At 40.1% G+C, this 10,490-nt stretch overlaps 1 long non-coding RNA gene and 1 pseudogene across 1 annotated transcript; one reads left to right on the top strand and one right to left on the bottom strand.

The window, feature by feature from the left end:
* Window positions 1–1,195: 1,195 nt before the first annotated feature.
* On the bottom strand, window positions 1,196–1,512 carry LOC118750287. The gene is made up of 3 exons (XR_004994374.1): window positions 1,481–1,512; window positions 1,314–1,411; window positions 1,196–1,225 (listed from the first exon to the last, which is right to left on the bottom strand). It is a non-coding gene; the product is annotated as an uncharacterized LOC118750287 (long non-coding RNA).
* A 2,673-nt stretch (window positions 1,513–4,185) lies between these two features.
* Window positions 4,186–9,781, top strand: LOC118750289 (annotated as a pseudogene).
* The last annotated feature ends 709 nt before the right edge of the window (window positions 9,782–10,490 follow it).

Raw genomic sequence — 10,490 nt, 5'->3', positions numbered from 1 at the left:
TGATGGTAGCTAACACCGACGGTTGGTGCTGCCACCCGATCCTACATGTATGCACATACGTATCTATGCACATACATGCATGTGTGCTTAGGTATGTATATTAGCATTTTAGTTGAAAGTACGTTTTGCTCGTCGCTCTCTTCATCGCTCCACTGCAATCCTGTCCTTAATTTTATTCAGATACCACAAATGCACGATCCATAAAATTCTTCTATCATTCTTGCCACAAATGTATGTTTTCTTCGAAAATACTGAAGTACTACCAGTAGAGTACTCTACTGTCAAATACCTTTTACTCGCAGTAGTTGCGGAAGGCAAAGTAAATACTCTACGCGTCATGCTATTGATCGGTAGTTTACGTACGCTTGCAGAAACTGGTTTATGCTTACTCACACTTGACCCGAACGATGAGAGTAAAAGAGGGAAAGTATTTGCGCGGCGATCGGATGTCTTGTTAGGCCCTTTAAATGGAATCGCGCAGGAGTTTAATATATATCCATATACTACGTATAATTATATGCATAGGCATGCCTTTATAGCATACTCAAACTCACTCACCCCATCACTTATTCGTTGCCGCCCTCTTCGTTGTTGTTGCTGTGAAGTATTTCCTGCTGTTGTTCTTGTACCTACAGCTGCAGCAGCAGTTATTGATGTGTTCGCAAGCAAACTATAAGCTCCGCCAACTGCAGACTGTGTAACTTGTCCCGACGAAGGGGATGTGCCAGAGTTGGTCGTACTGGTAAAATGCGCAGGTGTAAATGGTGGTGGCACTGTATTCGGTGGAATACTTAGTTGAAATCCATTGTGGTATATAAGATGGTAGGTGGCTTGGGTGGGAGTGCTAGATGGTGAAGTCACAACGGTTGAACCAGTGTCTGCTGCGGTTGCTGAAAAATTAGTGTTGGACGTTGATGCTACGATCACCTTGGAATCGTTCTGCAAATTGCTTCCAGCAACAGACCCGCTGTTATTTGTTGAATTCGTCTGCCACACCGCCACCGCCCGAAGTGCACAACAAAAATTTTAATAATTAATTTGCAAGGAATTCGTACAATAAAGCGGTGGAAAGATTGCGGGAGGCACCGATCTGGTGTTTTACGCTGGCAGCAATAGCAAAGCACTTCCATATCTACTAGCTAAGCAGACACTGCATAAGGGATGATCAATCGCCAAAGCCTGCGCGCAATGTAAATTCATGTTGAAACCACGGAAACCGCAGAATCTGTGAATAAAACAAACAGAAGATAATATTGTAGGATGAAAAAAAAAATTAAAATTTTAATTACATACATACATACAGAACCACTTACACTTCGGGCATCTTCTCTTTATCCGTTTACAGGGCATTAATCCGTGCTGTGTGCTCAAGGCAAAGGGTTGCAAATCGATGCAGGCAAGCGTCTGAAACCTAAACTAAGTATATTAAATCAAACTCTATACTACAAATTAGTATTATAACAAATTCCACTATACGAACCGTTTCTCCTCGTGATAGTTTATTTCTTGAATGACATTCAGCCATTCAGGATATTGCCATTCATGAATTAGCAATGGCGCCATCTGTTGTATTCGAGACCAAATGCTTACGTTAAGCTTGCATCATTGGGGATTTTTACTCAATCCGTCGAACTACACAAGATCCGACAAGATTAAGCAAAAGAAAAAAAAGTAATTTTCTGGCTGACGTTGGTAATTTCGACGCCATGTTATTTTCTTTTAAAAGTAAACAAAGAATATGAAGACGAGGCATAATTTTCTCAATTGCTATCACAAAGTATGGCTTTTATGCAAATTATAAATACTGCTCTACTCGACGGTCATCAACGCACAAATGGCTGCTTCTCGACCGGTCTGTTCTAATTGGTTCATGCCTCGCAATCTCTGGAAAAATTGTACTTTAATAAATTATCTTACCATTGTGTTAGATGATTTTTGATTGGAATACCAGTTTAAAAAATGATTGCGATGCGTAAAAATACGGTAATCGACATCAGGAATATTATGATACTCCGTATCACGTTTATCGATTATTATCACCGTTCTTGTTTGATACCGCGAAAACACGTTGTAAAAATGAAACAAACTATTACTCATGTCCTGCTTTACATAAGGTGTTCGATGCGAATCAGAACAATCATTTTGTGTGAACCTTTGACGTAGCAACCACCTCAACGTTAGCGAGCGAATTTTTTTGGGGTGGCAGGACCGTTTTACGATATTAACGTATCACGAATGGGAGCAAACAAGCAAAATCGATAACACCTGTCCACAATGTATCGCTTCAATATTTGAGGTGCCCATACACTCTTTATACGCTTGTACGATATTATATGCAGTTCACACTATCAATTTACAGTGTGGAATCAACATTTATTTTCAAAGTATAAACTATATTTTATTTTCGGTTTTAAACTCATTTAATGCTCGCCACCCAACTGTAACCTACACACATAAGGGCACATTATTTAGTACATAAGTACACAGTACTAGTATCGGATAACAGCAAGGGGAAAAAACATTAACCAATTTCAGACAATGACTAAATTCACTTCAATGAGGAAAAGGGCGGAGCAGCAATCACAGCGTTATCCGCTCGCATGCCGTATATGTGATGGAAATCACCCGATCAGGCTCTGTCCAATATACCGAGTAAAATCTCCCGAAGAAAGATTGCGGGAGGCATTGTTGGGACGTTTTAGCGGCAACTGCTTGTCTATGACACACCGCGTCGATACGTGCACGAGCGAAGAGAGATGCCGTCGGTGCCATGACAAGCATCATACAACTCTGCACCTGGATGAGGAGCACCAAGCAGTCGACACAAGACCATGGAGCGTGCAAGTCGCAAGTGAGGATGAATCAGAGCACATTCTATCGGTCAATGCTTCAGACTCAGGAACAGAGACCAGGGCTCTCCCACCGGACGCCGAGGAAGGCGAAGTCATTGAAACTGCAGTAGCAACCCGCACTCTTCGCTCGACTTCACGAAGGGGATCGGAAACTAGGCCCTCCCGACCGCTCTTAGCACATGAACGGCGCCGTGGATCGGAAACTCGGCCTTTCCGACCACGCCAGCCTTCACGCCGTCGCCGTGGAGCGGAAACTAGGCCTTTCCGCCCGCGGGCCAGACACTTGGATTCGGCAAATCGACGCCGCCATCAAGGTAGACTGGAGACGAGGCCTCGCCAGCTGCCTGTTGCATTCAGAGCGGGTCAGGTCCAGCCTTCAACTCACGTATTAAGGCCCGTTACATCAATATGTCCTACTGCCGTGGTTAAGGTCGAATCGCAAGGAACTTCTCCATTTGATACGCGCCTTGATTGATGTGTGCTCAACGACCTCGATAATCTCAGCCGATTTAGTACGCGAACTGCGCCTTGATTTTGGTCCGCAACAGGGTTGCCTACTGCGTTTGCGCGGCAAACATGGCCAAAATAAAAGGATAGCAATCCATGCAAGAGTGGTGCGAAATTATATTCGGATCAGCCCCACCAGTAGCGGCACCGTACACACACATTCGACTAGCGGACCCGAACTTCCACACCTCAACGCCGATTCGCTTGGTCTTGGGAGCCGATGTATATCCCGAGATTATCTTGCCAGGGATACTCCCAAGCGCTTTTGGGCCATTCCTGGCCCAAAGCAGCATATTTGGGTGGATCCTATCGGGATCGTGTCGATCCTAAATACCGAATAAATCTTTTTTTTCGTTTTTGTTTTTTTTATTTAGATAATTATATATATACACTTTCTTGAAATGAATATGAATTGTTTAATAAATGAAGTGCAATGAAATGTCAAACCATGCCTTGTTCTCTTAACCTTATTTTTCGTATAATTTCTACAGCTGTAGGAGGCGAAGATGGAAGCACGGGTGACAACGAGGAAGTCCGACTGATCGGATGACAACCAGCTGAGATTTTTACTACTTACATTCGAATTTGTAATTAGCTACTCAACGCGGTGTGATGGCTGAGTCGTAATAGATGTTGCTTGTAGCAAGGGGGCCGGTATGTTTAGGCCTCCACCCTAAACTCAAAATAATGCAATGGGTGTACCACCCTAATGTTCATTTATGCACATGCATGTATACATTTGCAGTATTAATAACCCACAATGTTGGCCGTTAGTATCATTTATACACACATACAAGTATACATTTGCATGTATTAATAACCCAAAATGTTGGCCGTTAGTAATACTTCCCGCCATATTAACTTTCGTTAAGTTACCCCTCCAAACAGTTTTACTGCTTGGAGGTTGAACTTAATTTCGTAAAAAGGAGATCGGTCACTTCTTTTTTGGAGATCAACAGAGGACGACTATCTGCCATCACCCGACGTCATAAGCGATTGAGGTAAAAGTCAATTTTCTAATCCAATTTTTGTGTATACATAGCAAAATATATATATACATACTTTGTAATAAACGAATTACATTTTATACGGAAGACTAATTCCCGTCTTTATTTATTTTCACCATATTTCTAACACGACATCGGTGCAACAAACTGCGAACCATTGAGCTATCAAATACGCAGTCGTTGCAGCGTTGCACACTCACCAAATAACTTTCAATTTGTGAACGAAAAATAAAACTTATCAGATAACAACTACATATTTTGTAAACTAGAAATAAAAAGCACGATGCAAGTCGTATTTGTTGAACGCAAAATAAAGACTGAAACATAATAATTAAAACGAATTGTTTGCTGTATAGCTTATAACTGTTACGTTACCTGGTTTTATTTCATTTAATCTTTAATATCTTATTTATTTATTTTTTTTTATTTTTTTTTAGCCTTTTTTAATTCAAGTTTTCTTTTAATTCTTGGATTTTGTTTAAAAATAAAAATAACTTTTTTTACATTTAATTAATTTTTAAGTACTAACTTATGTTTTTTATAACATTTTTCTTTTTATAATTTAATTTTTAGAATTTGTTGCAAAAAGAAAAATTTTTTTTATTAATATTTTTTTGCTTTATTTTCCTCAAATTATATATTGCTATTTGCTTTCATTGTTGTTGTTGTTGTAGCAGCATACAAATTCCCCAAAGACTTTTTGGGGAGTGTTGCTGGAGTGACAGTCCTTGGCCAGATGTAAATCTGGGTCGTTACGGTTACGTAGACCCGACTGTCGTGGGAACGATTTGCTTTCATTAGTTCTTATTGTTTTAAAAAATAGACGTTTTGCCCCCGAAACAAGAATTATATCCCTTCCCTAAAAATTCAGCAAACTCGGGCACGCTATCTCAACGTCAGTCCAATATCCTACAGTGAATACAATTGGAAATTTGTATTCTTGGGACCAAATGCGCTGACAAAAATATTTGGAACGATTTTTCCCAAAAACAAATTTTCGGGTTTTTCTCCGTGAAAGATTCTTCCTAGCAAAGGGAGCCGTGGTAGTCTTCCAGATTTATCAACCTTCTCGTTTATGCACCGAAAATATTATTATAGTTTAAACAGCCCCTAACGAAGATTGTCCAATAAATTTAAAGTTACAATATTTACTTTTCAGCTTATCTACACAACCCGCAGAGGTCATAAAATCGCACAACTTTCATCCCGCGCATCTGCACCACATCGGCAAGACCCCACTGATCTACCGGAGTCTTGGTCAGGAGCTGGAACGCGCCGCAGCTGAATATGGCAGCACGGAATCTATTGTTTCATTTCCCGAACAGAAGCGTTACACATTTCAGGGACTCATCGAAGAGGCCGATCGTGTTGCTGCCGGCTTGCTGAAGCTTGGCTTAAAACAAGGCGATCATGTGGGTATTTGAGCGCCCAACAATATGCACTGGTATCTGACACTGATGGGCGCAGCACGCGCCGGTTTGGTGTCGGTAAGTTGAAATATTGCTACAATTATTTTCAAATGACTTCAACTTTTTAGATCGTTTGTAGGTTGGCATAAATCCAGCATTTCAAGGACCCGAAGTGGATTATTGCCTGAAGAAGGTTAAAGTGAAAGCACTGATAATGCCTGAAACATTTAAAAAACAAAATTTCTATGAGATTATAAAAAGTATTTGTCCAGAGTTGCCAGACCGCGTTGATGGAAGCATCAACAGCACCAGCTTGCCTCACCTGAAACATGTCATCATCGACACAGACCACAAATTGAAAGGCGCGCTGAGTTTTGACCAATTACTCGGCCTGAGCAACCCAGTCGAGCGTGAGGCTATCTCAAAGCTACAGCACCGCATAGTACCAGATAGCGGCTGTAATGTGCAATTTACCTCTGGCACCCCAGGTCGACCGAAAGCGGCTGTGCTGTCACACTATAATTTTGTAAATAATGGCATGCATATCGGTAATCGTAATTTGTTGGACAGCAATTCACGTATCTGCGTACAAGTGCCTCTCTTTCACGTATATGGCGTTGTTGTCACTGTTATGGCTGCAATGACACATGGCAGCACATTGGTTCTGCCAGCAGCCGGTTTCAGTCCCGCCGACACGTTACGCGCCATTGTTGACGAAAAATGCACGGTCATCCATGGCACACCAACAATGTATGTGGATCTCATCAAGAAGCAGAGAGAGTTGAAGTTGCCATTGAAGACCGCAAAGATGGCTGTTACCGGCGGAGCGCCATGTTCACCACAACTCTTTCTGGACATTAAGAATGTGCTTGGTTTGGAGCATATCCACACCGTTTATGGTTTAACAGAAGCAACAGCAGTCGTCTTTCAGACGAGACCAGGTGATAGTATGGAACGAATCTTGAATACTGTTGGTTATTTACAAGATCATGTGGAAGTGAAAGTAGTTGACGGCGAGGGGCATACGGTACAGTTCGGTGAACCAGGTGAGCTGTATGTGCGTGGCTATGCTACTATGTTGGAATACTATGACGATGAAGTGAAGACAAAGGAAACTATCGGCAATGATAAATGGCTGAAAACAGGGTGGGTGTTAAAACTTCATAATATCGCCTACTTTGGTTTATATATTGACTCTGCAGGCAAATAGAGGCATTGAATTGACCCTTTTAGGCCTCTTTTGTATGGAGTAGGTTAATTACACGTACACAGCAAATCTTGCAACAGGCGCGCCTACTGCGAACTTTTTTTGTATTTTCTTTTATTTTTTAGTCGATCTGCGTTGCAAAGGAAATCTTTTTTAATCTACCTTCGACTCTCAGTGCTAATTTAAGGTCTTATATTTTAACTAGCTTCTAACGCGAAAATCTCATTAACACCGCCTAGTCTGAAAACGTTTATTTAGAAGCCGATATCCTAGTCGGTTATTCTAATGTTTTAAAATTTCTTCAAGCACGACTCCTGGTAGTTAGTCGCAGGCCTAAGTCTCAGAGCGCTCCTAGCTGCGGCACTATTCTCGTATATTTTCGTAGGTGAGATGTCTTATTCCTTTTCCAGGAAAAAATCGAAAATTACCCGAAGAAGTGCACTTCTTTTGACAGTTTAACATTTACGGCATGAGTGATGGAGTTCGAAAATTGTCCATTTTATATCGCTACGAGAACGTGATTAGTTCAGTTAGGAGGGATTTGTATTCACTGACTGTCTTGATGAACTTAAGTGACAGATGCTTAAGAGCTCCAACTTTTCCAAGAAGTTGGAAGGAGCCGATTTCTTAAAAAGGCATATTCTCAATTGCATGGCTTGGGATACGATGCTTCGTTAAATCTTTCTATCTCATGCTGCAACCTCCAGCATTCTTGGTATACTTCGCCTCGTTAAAAGCTTTTATAGCTACTGTTCTAAGTAGTCTTAGCGATATGTGAGACACCCTAAGTGCCCTTTCACACGTTCCGGTTAACCAGCAACCGGTTTTCAAGTTACACGTTACCACTGTCATATCCGCATTGCTAAATTTGGGGGTAAAGACAAATTGTGAAACTAAAATTTCACGTTTGACTGACTCACGTGTCTACAAAAAGGTCGTTAAATTGAAAGACTTACTTAACATTTTATAGCAAATTATAACTTTTTGCTTAAGCATTTAAATATTTTGCGTTACCAATATAAATTTCAAATATGAGCCAGGCACAACTTGTTATGAGATTTTTACGAACCATGTATTGTTATTCACGAACCCGCCAAGAAAAGGACTAACCAGATCGGTCAAGTCGATCTCAAGTGATGATGTTACATCTGTGCATACATGTATCATATGAAATTTCGGCTCCAAAAATTTTATTAGCACATTGCACATTGAATGGGTAGCAGCAGCAGGGTTGCAATTTGGTTGTTTTTCATTCGAAGTGGTATTTTAGAGTACAAAATCAACAACAAAATACACGCAGCTCTAATGCAGTTACCTGTTTAGTGTGCCTTGGAACATGCTGTCTCATTTTGTTATCACCACGTATTTGTGGTGAACTTTTTTTGACATTCTCTTACTGAATACCCAAATCGTCTCAAGTCACAAAAAGAGTTACTAATGCTTAGTCTCAAATTTAGTGACTTGAGACTAGATTGACTTACTGAATACCAGTATAAAACGGTTTAGAAACGGTAACAGATACTACGTTTATGCGCATGCATAAGTCGCTTTAATTCATTTCGCCGCGATTCAAAACATATGTATAAACTTAATTTCAATTCGCTTTGAAAGAGCGAAGTTTTTTGGCTCACACTCCATTTCAAATCGGTAGTTTATTTCTCCAGACAGTTAGAAAGAGTGTATAAACACCGCTCTCACTCAAAGCGAATTGGAGATCAGCTGTTCCGCTCAAATTCCAAATAATCGCATCAGTATTTAAAAGCTGATTAATAATAATCGTTCTTTTTCTTTGCCACGATTTTATAATGCCGAATAAAATTGGATTTTTATCACTTTCCATTATGTTAACTTATAAAATGTCAAATGAAAACAGCTTATTTTGTTTGCTTTTGAAGATGGTTACTTTGATGCCGATATAAAGCCGTAAGTATAAACACTAAGGCGAAATGTGTACGGTGTCAATGCGCTTTCAATTAAGTCGATTATTCTGTGCGTATAAACGTGGTAAGAGAATCTACCCGATGCCGATCGATAACGCGTAGGGGCGTTTGAGTCAGTTGGTAAATGATATTTTGCAGTATTTAATTTCATAAATAATGCAAAATTATGGCAACGAAAGCTGTAGTCTTCCATTGCATTGATCTTTCACGCATCCAAACATATCTTTAATCACCTTTCATTGAAAAATGTTGCTATAGAATTGGAACTAATTACATATCTTTCATTTAGCGATCAATTCATCTGGGAATCCGATGGTTATGGGCGCATTGTGGGACGTCTGAAGGAGATGATCATACGTGGAGGAGAGAATATTTTCCCCAAAGAAATTGAAGATTTTCTCAACTCTCATCCAAAAATCATTGAAACGCACGTGTGTACATATTTAATTTCAATTATCAATACAATATTTTTTCGAATACCTCAAACACCTTTTCTCTCTCCGGTGCGCAGGTGATTGGTGTGCCTGATGAACGTTTGGGCGAGGAGTGTTGTGCCTTTGTGCGTTTACAAGATGGCGTGGAGAGTATTGCGCGCGAAGAAGTGAAGGAATTTGCACAAGGAAAGTTGGCGCATTTTAAAATACCACGATATGTGATACCAATAAATGCATTTCCTAGAACTACTTCCGGGAAAATACAAAAGTTCAAGCTAGCCGAGGAATATAACAAAATGCAAAGACGATAGCTGGTAGATTTATAGTTGGAGATGATAAAGTTAGTTGGTATTTATTAGGCAGCATTTTATGTACTCCTACATAATAAATCAAAAATAAAGTATTTCAATGAAATTCGTGAATCGCTTCAAGCTTTCCTCATTTTGCTGCTGGGCTGATGCGCCACTTTCACTCTTACTATTTGTAATCAGCACATTTATACGCAGTCGGCTCACTGATATGCAATCAACTCCCTGATACGACTAGATGACTGGCTAGAACAAAGATAAAACAACTCAGTGAGTACAATCTACATACACTAAAATATGAGATCGTAAATATCAACAACGTCGGCGGCTCTTATTAATAAGAATCGCAGCTTGAGTGAACGCTAATTTCTTGTACACTAATACAAAAATAAATCTCATGTGCCAGGCTTTATCAGTTGTTCTCGAGGCGTCTTTTAGTACAATCGCTTTCAGCGCAAAATAGCATTCGAACCGGTAATTTAAAGCGCAAACGAAAGTAAGGGTGTATTCCAAAACGTCAAAATACAAAGCATAGTAGATTGTAATGTCAAATCTGCGCAACCGCGGTAAGATGCTACTTTTGCGCAAGTTAGACGTTTTCTTCTAGTGTGGTTTAGAAATAAGCGAGACTGATGCTTTTTTATTTTGACGTTTTGGAATACACCCTAACTTTGTCGCTTAGCGTGGGGTGCGAAGTGCAACGCGTGGCAAATGGCAATGAATTAAGGCTTATCATTGTTATCGAATTAAACTAATTTTGTGTATGCAATTTTTAAAGAGATTAACTACGTAAACGTGGCGTAACTGTTTGGTGCATTATTATAGC

The sequence above is a fragment of the Rhagoletis pomonella genome, unplaced genomic scaffold, assembly GCF_013731165.1.
Source record: "Rhagoletis pomonella isolate Grant_MI unplaced genomic scaffold, Rhpom_1.0 Rhpom_scaffold_00196, whole genome shotgun sequence".
NCBI classification, from domain to species: domain Eukaryota; kingdom Metazoa; phylum Arthropoda; class Insecta; order Diptera; family Tephritidae; genus Rhagoletis; species Rhagoletis pomonella.
This window is presented reverse-complemented; position numbering and strand designations above follow the sequence as displayed.